Genomic DNA, 13,017 nt, shown 5'->3' with positions numbered 1-13,017 from the left:
GCAGAGCGGAAGAGACCACCAACACTGCTCACCCCTGCCCACATCCCTGGCCCAAGAGGAAACTGTATAAGGCCTCTGGGCTCCCGTGGGGGAGGGCCCAGGAGCGGCAGGACCCCTGCCAGAGACACCACCGGACCCTGAAGGAAACAGACAGGATGAACAGTTCTCTGCACCCAAATCCCGTGGGAGGGAGAGCTAAACCTTCAGAGAGGCAGACAAGCCTGGGAAACCAGAAGAGACTGCTCCCTGCACACACATCTCGGACGCCAGAGGAAAAAGCCAAAGACCATCTGGAACCCTGGTGCACTGAAGCTCCCAGAAGGGGCGGCACAGGTCTTCCTGGTTGCTGCCGCTGCAGAGAGCCCCTGGGCAGCACCCCACGAGCGAACCTGAGCCTCGGGACCACAGGTAAGACCAAATTTTCTGCTGCAAGAAAGCTGCCTGGTGAACTTAAGACACAGGCCCACAGGAACAGCTGAAGACCTGTAGAGAGGAAAAACTACACGCCCGAAAGCAGAACACTCTGTCCCCATAACTGACTGAAAGAGAGGAAAACAGGTCTACAGCACTCCTGACACACAGGCTTATAGGACAGGCTAGCCACTGTCAGAAATAGCAGAACAAAGTAACACTAGAGATAATCTGATGGCGAGAGGCAAGCGCAGGAACCCAAGCAACAGAAACCAAGACTACATGCCATCATCGGAGCCCAATTCTCCCACCAAAACAAACATGGAATATCCAAACACACCAGAAAAGCAAGATCTAGTTTCAAAATCATATTTGATCATGATGCTGGAGGACTTCAAGAAAGACATGAACACACTTAGGGAAACACAGGAAAACATTAATAAACAAGTAGAAGCCTACAGAGAGGAATCGCAAAAATCCCTGAAAGAATTCCAGGAAAACACAATCAAACAGTTGAAGGAATTAAAAATGGAAATAGAAGCAATCAAGAAAGAACACATGGAAACAACCCTGGATATAGAAAACCAAAAGAAGAGACAAGGAGCTGTAGATACAAGCTTCACCAACAGAATACAAGAGATGGAAGAGAGAATCTCAGGAGCAGAAGATTCCATAGAAATCATTGACTCAACTGTCAAAGATAATGTAAAGCGGAAAAAGCTACTGGTCCAAAACATACAGGAAATCCAGGACTCAATGAGAAGATCAAACCTAAGGATAATAGGTATAGAAGAGAGTGAAGACTCCCAGCTCAAAGGACCACTAAATATCTTCAACAAAATCATAGAAGAAAACTTCCCTAACCTAAAAAAAGAGATACCCATAGACATACAAGAAGCCTACAGAACTCCAAATAGATTGGACCAGAAAAGAAACACCTCCCGTCACATAATTGTCAAAACACCAAACGCACAAAATAAAGAAAGAATATTAAAAGCAGTAAGGGAAAAAGGTCAAGTAACATATAAAGACAGACCTATCAGAATCACACCAGACTTCTCGCCAGAAACTATGAAGGCCAGAAGATCCTGGACTGATGTTATACAGACCCTAAGAGAACACAAATGCCAGCCCAGGTTACTGTATCCAGCAAAACTCTCAATTAACATTGATGGAGAAACCAAGATATTCCATGACAAAACCAAATTTACACAATATCTTTCTACAAATCCAGCACTACAAAGGATAATAAATGGTAAAGCCCAACATAAGGAGGCAAGCTATACCCTAGAAGAAGCAAGAAACTAATCGTCTTGGCAACAAAACAAAGAGAATGAAAGCACACAAACATAACCTCACATCCAAATATGAATATAACGGGAAGCAATAATCACTATTCCTTAATATCTCTCAATATCAATGGCCTCAACTCCCCAATAAAAAGACATAGATTAACAAACTGGATACGCCACGAGGACCCTGCATTCTGCTGCCTACAGGAAACACACCTCAGAGACAAAGACAGACACTACCTCAGAGTGAAAGGCTGGAAAACAACTTTCCAAGCAAATGGTCAGAAGAAGCAAGCTGGGGTAGCCATTCTAATATCAAATAAAATCAATTTTCAATTAAAAGTCATCAAAAAAGATAAGGAAGGACACTTCATATTCATCAAAGGAAAAATCAACCAAGATGAACTCTCAATCCTAAATATCTATGCCCCAAATACAAGGGCACCTACATACGTAAAAGAAACCTTACTAAAGCTCAAAACACACATTGCACCTCACACAATAATAGTGGGAGATTTCAACACCCCACTCTCATCAATGGACAGATCATGGAAACAGAAATTAAACAGTGATGTCGACAGACTAAGAGAAGTCATGAGCCAAATGGACTTAACGGATATTTATAGAACATTCTATCCTAAAGCAAAAGGATATACCTTCTTCTCAGCTCCTCATGGTACTTTCTCCAAAATTGACCATATAATTGGTCAAAAAACGGGCCTCAACAGGTACAGAAAGATAGAAATAATCCCATGCGTGCTATCGGACCACCACGGCCTAAAACTGGTTTTCAATAACAATAAGGGAAGAATGCCCACATATACGTGGAAATTGAACAATGCTCTACTCAATGATAACCTGGTCAAGGAAGAAATAAAGAAAGAAATTAAAAACTTTTTAGAATTTAATGAAAATGAAGATACAACATACTCAAACTTATGGGACACAATGAAAGCTGTGCTAAGAGGAAAACTCATAGCGCTGAGTGCCTGCAGAAAGAAACAGGAAAGAGCATATGTCAGCAGCTTGACAGCACACCTAAAAGCTCTAGAACAAAAAGAAGCAAATACACCCAGGAGGAGTAGAAGGCAGGAAATAATCAAACTCACAGCTGAAATCAACCAAGTAGAAACAAAAAGGACCATAGAAAGAATCAACAGAACCAAAAGTTGGTTCTTTGAGAAAATCAACAAGATAGATAAACCCTTAGCCAGACTAACGAGAGGACACAGAGAGTGCGTCCACATTAACAAAATCAGAAATGAAAAGGGAGACATAACTACAGATTCGGAGGAAATTCAAAAAATCATCAGATCTTACTATAAAAACCTATATTCAACAAAATTTGAAAATCTTCAGGAAATGGACAATTTCCTAGACAGATACCAGGTATCAAAGTTAAATCAGGAACAGATAAACCAGTTAAACAACCCCATAACTCCTAAGGAAATAGAAGCAGTCATTAAAGGTCTCCCAACCAAAAAGAGCCCAGGTCCAGACGGGTTTAGTGCAGAATTCTATCAAACCTTCATAGAAGACCTCATACCAATATTATCCAAACTATTCCACAAAATTGAAACAGATGGAGCCCTACCGAATTCCTTCTACGAAGCCACAATTACTCTTATACCTAAACCACACAAAGACACAACAAAGAAAGAGAACTTCAGACCAATTTCCCTTATGAATATCGACGCAAAAATACTCAATAAAATTCTGGCAAACCGAATTCAAGAGCACATCAAAACAATCATCCACCATGATCAAGTAGGCTTCATCCCAGGCATGCAGGGATGGTTTAATATACGGAAAACCATCAACGTGATCCATTATATAAACAAACTGAAAGAACAGAACCACATGATCATTTCATTAGATGCTGAGAAAGCATTTGACAAAATTCAACACCCCTTCATGATAAAAGTCCTGGAAAGAATAGGAATTCAAGGCCCATACCTAAACATAGTAAAAGCCATATACAGCAAACCAGTTGCTAACATTAAACTAAATGGAGAGAAACTTGAAGCAATCCCACTAAAATCAGGGACTAGACAAGGCTGCCCACTCTCTCCCTACTTATTCAATATAGTTCTTGAAGTTCTAGCCAGAGCAATCAGACAACAAAAGGAGATCAAAGGGATACAGATCGGAAAAGAAGAGGTCAAAATATCACTATTTGCAGATGACATGATAGTATATTTAAGTGATCCCAAAAGTTCCACCAGAGAACTACTAAAGCTGATAAACAACTTCAGCAAAGTGGCTGGGTATAAAATTAACTCAAATAAATCAGTTGCCTTCCTCTATACAAAAGAGAAACAAGCCGAGAAAGAAATTAGGGAAACGACACCCTTCATAATAGACCCAAATAATATAAAGTACCTCGGTGTGACTTTAACCAAGCAAGTAAAAGATCTGTACAATAAGAACTTCAAGACACTGAGGAAAGAAATTGAAGAAGACCTCAGAAGATGGAAAGATCTCCCATGCTCATGGATTGGCAGGATTAATATAGTAAAAATGGCCATTTTACCAAAAGCAATCTACAGATTCAATGCAATCCCCATCAAAATACCAATCCAATTCTTCAAAGAGTTAGACAGAACAATTTGCAAATTCATCTGGAATAACAAAAAACCCAGGATAGCTAAAGCTATCCTCAACAATAAAAGGACTTCAGGGGGAATCACTATCCCTGAACTCAAGCAGTATTACAGAGCAATAGTGATAAAAACTGCATGGTATTGGTACAGAGACAGACAGATAGACCAATGGAATAGAACTGAAGACCCAGAAATGAACCCACACACCTATGGTCACTTGATTTTTGACAAAGGAGCCAAAACCATCCAATGGAAAAAAGATAGCATTTTCAGCAAATGGTGCTGGTTCAACTGGAGGGCAACATGTAGAAGAATGCAGATCGATCCATGCTTATCACCCTGTACAAAGCTTAAGTCCAAGTGGATCAAGGACCTCCACATCAAACCAGACACACTCAAACTAATAGAAGAAAAACTAAGGAAGCATCTGGAACACATGGGCACTGGAAAAAATTTCCTGAACAAAACACCAATGGCTTATGCTCTAAGATCAAGAATCGACAAATGGGATCTCATAAAACTGCAAAGCTTCTGTAAGGCAAAGGACACTGTGGTTAGGACAAAACGGCAACCAACAGATTGGGAAAAGATCTTTACCAATCCTACAACAGATAGAGGCCTTATATCCAAAATATACAAAGAACTCAAGAAGTTAGACCGCAGGGAAACAAATAACCCTATCAAAAAATGGGGTTCAGAGCTAAACAAAGAATTCACAGCTGAGGAATGCCGAATGGCTGAGAAACACCTAAAGAAATGTTCAACATCTTTAGTCATAAGGGAAATGCAAATCAAAACAACCCTGAGATTTCACCTCACACCAGTGCGATTGGCTAAGATCAAAAACTCAGGTGACAGCAGATGCTGGCGAGGATGTGGAGAAAGAGGAACACTCCTCCATTGTTGGTGGGATTGCAGACTGGTAAAACCATTCTGGAAATCAGTCTGGAGGTTCCTCAAAAAATTGGACATTGAACTGCCTGAGGATCCAGCTATACCTCTCTTGGGCATATACCCAAAAGATGCCTCAACATATAAGAGAGACACGTGCTCCACTATGTTCATCGCAGCCTTATTTATAATAGCCAGAAGCTGGAAAGAACCCAGATGCCCTTCAACAGAGGAATGGATACAGAAAATGTGGTACATCTACACAATGGAATATTACTCAGCTATCAAAAACAACGACTTTATGAAATTCGTAGGCAAATAGTTGGAACTGGAAAATATCATCCTGAGTGAGCTAACCCAATCACAGAAAGACATACATGGTATGCACTCATTGATAAGTGGCTATTAGCCCAAATGCTTGAATTACCCTAGATCCCTAGAACAAACGAAACTCAAGACGGATGATCAAAATGTGAATGCTTCACTCCTTCTTTAAATGAGGAAAAAGAATACCCTTGGCAGGGAGGGGAGAGGCAAAGATTAAAACAGAGACTGAAGGAACACCCATTCAGAGCCTGCCCCACATGTGGCTCATACATATACAGCCACCCAATTAGACAAGATGGATGAAGCAAAGAAGTGCAGACCGACAGGAGCCGGATGTAGATCGCTCCTGAGAGACACAGCCAGAATACAGCAAATACAGAGGCGAATGCCAGCAGCAAACCACTGAACTGAGAATAGGTCCCCTATTGAAGGAATCAGAGAAAGAACTGGAAGAGCTTGAAGGGGCTCGAGACCCCAAAAGCACAACAATGCCAAGCAACCAGAGCTTCCAGGGACTAAGCCACTACCTAAAGACTATACATGGACTGACCCTGGACTCTGACCCCATAGGTAGCAATGAATATCCTAGTAAGAGCACCAGTGGAAGGGGAAGCCCTGGGTCCTGCTAAGACTGAACCCCCAGTGAACTAGACTGTTGGGGGGAGGGCGGCAATGGGGGGAGGGTTGGGAGGGGAACACCCATAAGGAAGGGGAGGGGGGAGGGGGATGTTTGCCCGGAAACCGGGAAAGGGAATAACACTCGAAATGTATATAAGAAATACTCAAGTTAATAAAAAAAAAATTTAAGATTAAAAAAAAAAAAAGAAAGAAAGAGCAAATCCATCAGAGGCATGTGTGCAAGCATGAACATTAAATAATAGAAAATAAAAAACAAAAGGTGCTTGTGGAGCAGGCTGCTGGCACAGCTCTGCTGAGTTGAAAGGTGGCATCCTCAGATCCCCCTGACTCTGTAAGGTTCCATGTGCTGCTGTGTGAGGAGGAGAGAGTGGGAACCACTAGTCTTTGCAGCCTGTGTTCCTGGGGTTCTGGGAATAGGGGGGAGTGGAGTTCTAAGTCCCTTCCTGATAGGACTGCTGAACCTCCTCCCTATCTCCACTTTATTTTTTGAGGCAGAATCTCTCACTAAACCTGAAATTCACCATCTCAGCTAAACTGGAGAGCCAGAAAGACTCCAGGATCTGCCTGTTCTGGCCCCAATGCGCTTCATCTCAGGCTGAGGTTTCAGATGTGTGCCCTGGCACCCAGCTTTTCCCATGGTGCTAGGACTTGAACTTGGGTCCTCATACTTGGCATCAGGCACTTTACTGTGAGCCATCTCTACAACCCTAAGCCAACACTAAATGATGAGCTCTTTAGCCATCAGGTGAAGTCACGCACATTAGCTCGATTTTGTACTTGAGGAAAGTGAATTTTAAGTTAAGAAACTTTAGGCTGACAAGCTATTGGATGCTGAGCACTGAGAAACACCATGTGGATAAACTTCACACTGCGTTACCTCATTGGGCCTGAGGATTCCCCCTTCTAATCTTGATTTACCCTATCCCCTAAGCATCCCCTTCAGCGATGACTTGCTCTGCTTAAAATACTGCTGCACATTGGGTTATACTTTAGGGCATCTTTGAAAGCCACTTTGATGGGAATTGGCCAAGGAGGAATTCCTAAGCCTGAGAAAGCTCCCTCAAAGAGGGTGGGCACTTAGGCCAGGGATGGGACAGGACAGCAGGCTAAGTGTGAGGGACAGACGGACTGAAGTGAGGGAGTGGGAGTGAGAAGGGAAGAAAGGCTGGATGCGACAGACATTACCTCACCAGGAACAAATACTCCAGGGCTGGAACTCGGCTTAATAATCCTGTTACTAGGGCAACAGTAAAAGAACCTATCTCAGAGAGAACCCAGCATAGCCTGTTTGTGCACAGAAGAGGCTCTGAGTTCGGAAAATAGGTAGAAGGAAGCGACCAAATAATTCAGGAGGAGGGGCTGGACCTCCGGAGAACATCTCATTGGCCTTTGCCCTCTACAACACTGAGAGAGTAAAAGCACATAGAGCTGGCTTGGTGGGAGGGCAGCCCGTAAGATCGATGGCAAAGAAACTGTTAACCTCAGAACAGATCACCAATTATATTCCTAATACCTAGGCCAATCAAATGACACTCAGAAGTGGAGATCACCTTCCCCATCTGCCATCATGGGAACTCTCATATAGAAAAGTTCCTTTAAGGGAATGTCTGGCAACAGAAGCAAAGTGCTTCAAAGCTGACTCAGTTTGCCTCCAATATGGTATCACTGGATAATGTGATAAAGGTCTTAATGTCTTAAAGGTCATTTCAGCCTCTCTGAAGAGGGAAGTGAAGGGAAATCCATCCATGCTCAAGGAGTTGGAGGCCACAAGTTCATGCTCTGCTCTGTGTAAGGCCCCTGGCGGAGTAAGCCTTCTTCCTATGACCAGGCTACCCAGAGTGTTCTCATGCCTTCAGCAAGGCTATCAGGACAAGACAGTCTCATTATTTGATTCATCTCGTTCATAGCCATTCCAGTAAGAAAAAAGATAGCCCTTATCTTTGAGACATTATGACCAAACTTGGGCAAAAATGATGTTGTCCTTTCTAATCTCCCCAAATGCACACCTGGTGTGTAATGATTTCTATGTGCTTGGCCCAGGGAGTGGCACTATTAGAAAGTGTGGCCCTGTTGGAGTAGGTGTGGCCTTGTTGGAGTAGGTGTGTCACTGTGTGTGGGGGCTTTAAGACCCTCATCCTAGCTGCCTGGAAGCCAGGCTTCTGCTAGCAGCCTTCAGATGAAGATGTAGAACTCTCAGCTCCTCCTGCACCATGGCTACTTTGATGATACTGGACTGAACCTCTGAACCTGTGAGCCAGGTGCAATTAAATGTTGTCCTTATAAGAGTTACCTTGGTCGGGGTTGGGGATTTAGCTCAGTGGTAGAGCGCTTGCCTAGGAAGCGCAAGGCCCTGGGTTTGGTCCCCAGCTCCGAAAAAAAGGAAAAAAAAAAAAAGAGTTGCCTTGGTCACGGTGTCTGTTCACAGCAGTAAAACCCTAACTAAGACAGAAGTTGGTACCAGGGACTGGGGTATTGCTGTGTTAGGAAGAATGTGGATTTTGGGACTTTGGATTTAGAAATCCGTGGAATGATTTACCAGAGGTTTAATGGGCCATCATAGTAGGAGTAGAAGATTTTGTTAGTAAGAGTGATTTGAACTGTGCAAACCTGGCTCAAGAGGTTTCAGTGGAGAAGAATTTCAGTACGTGGCCTGAAGACTGTTTTTGTGGTATTTTGATAAAGAATATGGTTTTTGCTCTTGTCTGAAGAGTCAGCCTGAGGCTAAGGTGAAGAGACTTGGATTAACTGCATTGACAAAGGAGGCCTCAGAAACGCCCAGCAGAGCCTTTGCTCTCTGGCTGAGTCTCATGAAGAGCATTTCGAGCAAACGTAGCAACCTTAGAAAGGAAAAATATGAAATATATGGTTTAAATATTAAAGAGGCACTAGGAAGTAGTTGAATCCTATGTTCTAGGAGATAGCCATTAAGGGTGTAGGAGTTTGGGGCAAGATCCTACCTAACTAAATTTAGATCCAGAAATGATGGTACACACATTTAATCCCTGGAGATAAAGCCAAACAGATTTCCTAGATCAAGGTCAGCCTGGGACAAATTCTAGGTGAAGAAAAGCTTAAGTCCAGTGGTAGTATACACCTTTAATCCCAGCATTGATAAATAGAATGGGGGTGGGGGAGCATGTTCCAGCACCAGCAAGCAGCAGAACTCTGAATGCAGGACCAGGTAGAGGAGGCCCCATTTAACTTCTCCCAGACACACAGACTCAAAGTTCTCTTCTTTCCAGACATCTTTCTTGAGGGACAATGGAAATATACAGAACTGGACATATTTTAGTCCTTTCTTGGGCTACGGCTTCACAAGCCTACATAGGTACTAGATCTCAGCCAAAGACCACGCAGAGGCTTCTTCTATTACCTTAGGGTTTCAGTTTCAAGTATCACTCTGAAGATGGGTTGCTGAGGATAGCACCCCTGGTTACAGAGAGATTGCTACCAGGACAGTCCTGGTAGACACCAATTTTCCCAATGGACATAGCATATTCTAGATGATCTTGGAAGGAGTTCTTTAAGAAAAACTAGACTAGATCAAAATCTGGGGGGAATTGGATACCCTAAGTGGCTCTTTTGCCAAAATCATCAAACTGTTACCTCCCTTAAATATAACCCATGTTTAACTGCTAAGAAAGAAAATATAATTATACCTGTAGCACTGATAGCTAACTCCACTGAAGCCTCGGTTGACCCCAGTCACGCTTTTAATAAACTGGCATATCCATTTCTCATTGCCTTCTTCCTAGACAAATAAAAGCATGCCCAAGTCAACTTCCCTTAGCACCTGAAGCAAGACAGCTGTGCAGCATTCTCAGTAGCAATCGTATAGGAGAGGTTGACCCTGTGTAAGTGCCTACCTTGGCCTTAAGTGTTAAGCATCTGTCCTCCACGTTGACAACTGCTTCTTGTTGCAGTTTTAAAGCTGTGAGGGCCCTCCGCAGCCTGCCCTCTTTATTTCTAGGACAAAAGTTGGGACACAGGGAATTCACATCCGATCACTCTGGGAGAACGTCTGCGTCTCTGATATGGTAATTTGCCATGTATCACTTTCCCTGTCATCATGTTAGAAACTGTCTTGTAGTCCACCAGAGATCCATCTGGAGGTATTCTGGAGCCAAGAAGGGACCGTTACAGTGGGAATGTTCCATCAGATATAGTTAAAAGCAGGATCCTGCCTATGGCCACTCAGCTGCTATGACCGTACTGATAGGAGGGCCTAGGGAGCTGACCTGACCCCTCACTGGCCTTCTGGAAGAATGGACCATGGCTACCTAATGGGCAGAGGTGGGCTGGTGAAAGAGGGCAGCCCAACTGTATTTGTGTGTGTGTGTGTGTGTGTGTGTGTGTGTGTGTGTGTGTGTGTGTGTATGTGTGTGTGTGTAAGGTCAGTTTCGGTGTCCTTCATCAGGTGCAGCCTACCTTGTTCTTTGATCCAGAGTCTCTCTCAGTGGCCTGGGAGTTTCTGATTAAGTATGCCAGGCTGGCCAGCCAGCAAGCCCCAGAGATCCACTTCTGCTCCCTTCCCAGTGCTGTGATTACAAGCTCTTTAACATGGGTTCTGAAGACTCAGATCCATGTGACAAACACTTTACTGACTGAGCCAGATGATTCTCCCCTGCCCTCTCACAATATTTATTCAACTATCACAATGAGCACACTTTTAGAAAGCGGGTCTAACCTCTCCAAGTTTCGATGCACCCATGAGTGTTGAGGCTTCAGGATTAGAAACTGTATAGCTACTTCACACAAAAGGGATGACTGGGGTTGAACATTCCAGGGAGTTAGACGTGGCTGGTTACTGCCACTCAGTAACCTTTAGCCCGGCTTATTTACTTTGGCTTTTGAAAGGGAGAGTGCTCCTCATAGTATGGCCAAACAGATAAGGCCAGGTCTGATGCCGCTGTCCTGAAGTCAAAAGTGCTGGAAAGTGAAATGAGGCAACCTGGAGTCCTGGTCCTCTGAGGAAAAGAAGACTCTAGAGAGAGAATGGTGTAAAAAGTAAGGTGGAAGAGCTGGTGGTGTGGCTTACTTGATACCATGCCTGATGGCCTGAGTTCAGTTCCCGGAACCCACATGGTGGAAGAGAGCTGCTACAAGTTACCCTTTGACTTCCATGTACACTTATGCCCCACAAACACGCACATGCCACAAATACACACACATAAACACTGTAAATAAAACACACACATAAACACTGTAAATAAAACGTTTGTCAAACAGAGAAAGAGTAGAGTCACGGGCAGGAGCATTCTGGAGCTTTAGAGGTCAGTCAGTGACTATCACTCTTGGGAACATCTCATAAAGTGTCCTAGGATGCTCGACCTGAGCAGGGGCTGCACTCCCAGAGGATACGGCTACTGTGAAGATTAATCCCATTCTATTACATGATCTAAATTTATCTCATATGCAATGTTCTAATATTGAGGGAGGGACTTGTTTATGGTTTTTAAACCGATTTTTTTTTTAATTATAAAGAAAGGTTGGCTTCCCTACAATTAAATCTTGCTTCAATTAGGAAAACTATCATTTAGGTCATTACATTAAGTGTTTGAAATTTCTGCTTGAAGAAGGTCACTTTCAATTTAGTAAACATCCCTAAGTCATCATGTTAATTCCCAGCCAGTCACCCAAGAAATGCTGAGTCAGGAAACATAACCAAGCATTAGCTAACTAGCCATGAATCCACTTGACTTTATTAATTTCTCTCTTGGCAGAGAAGCAAGAAAAAGAAGCAAACCATCAGAGACATTCACGCATCATTCATTCAATAAATATTTATTAAATGCCTAGTGCCAGGCACTATGCTAAGCTAAATATAGGTTTCATTGAGTCAATATTCCTACCTATATTATACGTGAAGTTTTCTAAAGAATAAGGTACTACTTTCCATAAATAAACTCCCATTGGAGTTTCCATTGGACTCCCAAGATGCTGTATCTTCATTTCTGACCTCATGCCTTCCCCGACAGAGAGGGTTACACACCCCAGAGAGAGCTTCCAGACGCCATTCCTCTAGAGATTCCACTCGTCTGTCAAGCACTTAATGAGCAGAAGCTCATGAAGACTCACAGGGGAAACACTAGACCTGTACTCACTGTGTTTAAAGTCCTAGGGAAATACAAGTAATAAGAAATAACTCACATTCTCACACTCACAATAACTCACATTATCACACTCACGATTGTTGCTGTTGTTGTTATTGTTGTTGTTATTGTTGTTGTTGTGCTTTTGGGCTTTGTTTTAAGGGGAGTAACTTATAACTGTTCAAAAAAGTCTTTTTAAAATACTAATGTGTACAGGAATGTGCACGTGCGTGTGAGTGTGTGTGTGTGTGTGTGTGTGTGTGTGTGTGTGTGTGTGTTAGTTCGTGCTTGGAGTGTTCATATCAGCTCCACATGGAGGTGTCAGAGAGGATTTGCTAGATGTGAGTCCTTAATTCATCCATAATGGGAACATACACACACACACACACACACACACACACACACACACACACACACTCCAAATGTAGACAAGGATGGGTATAACCTAGAAATAAAATCTTGGAGTCTCACCTTATCAGAGGATTTATTACAAAAGAGGCAAACCCCTTTCCTATCTTCTAAAAACAACTTGCACCCCTTAAAATTTAGAACCCAAGAGAAGACCTGCTCTGAGAGATGATCATCAGAAAGGATAACAGGGCTGGAGACATCCCCAGTTCCCCTTATGGATGAATTAAGGGCTCACATCTAGCAAATCCTCTCTGACACCTCCATGTGGAGCTGATATGAACACTCCAAGCACACACTAACACACACACACACACATACGGTGCCCTCGTGTGTGTCCCCCCACACCCACAT

The 13,017-nt window shown here is 43.1% G+C and overlaps 1 long non-coding RNA gene across 7 annotated transcripts in view; it reads right to left on the bottom strand.

The window, feature by feature from the left end:
* Positions 1 to 13,017, bottom strand: part of LOC108352569 (uncharacterized) — a 146,723-nt gene that overhangs the window by 79,913 nt on the left and 53,793 nt on the right. For 4 of the 7 annotated variants that reach the window (XR_015635598.1, XR_015635601.1, XR_015635600.1 and 1 more), the window contains 2 exons: positions 10,030 to 10,129; positions 9,823 to 9,914 (listed from right to left, as the gene is read on the bottom strand). The exons of 2 other annotated variants lie outside the window; for them this stretch is intronic. This is a non-coding gene — a long non-coding RNA (uncharacterized LOC108352569). Of the gene's footprint in view, positions 1 to 8,694; positions 9,001 to 9,822; positions 9,915 to 10,029; positions 10,130 to 13,017 lie in introns of those variants that run through there. One more of the 7 variants, XR_015635609.1, reaches the window with a different exon arrangement.

Source organism: Rattus norvegicus, chromosome 13, assembly GCF_021556685.1.
Source record: "Rattus norvegicus strain SHRSP/BbbUtx chromosome 13, alternate assembly SHRSP_T2T, whole genome shotgun sequence".
Taxonomy (NCBI): Eukaryota; Metazoa; Chordata; class Mammalia; order Rodentia; family Muridae; genus Rattus; species Rattus norvegicus.
Note: the sequence above shows the minus strand (reverse complement) of the source record. Positions and strands in the feature narration are given on the sequence as shown.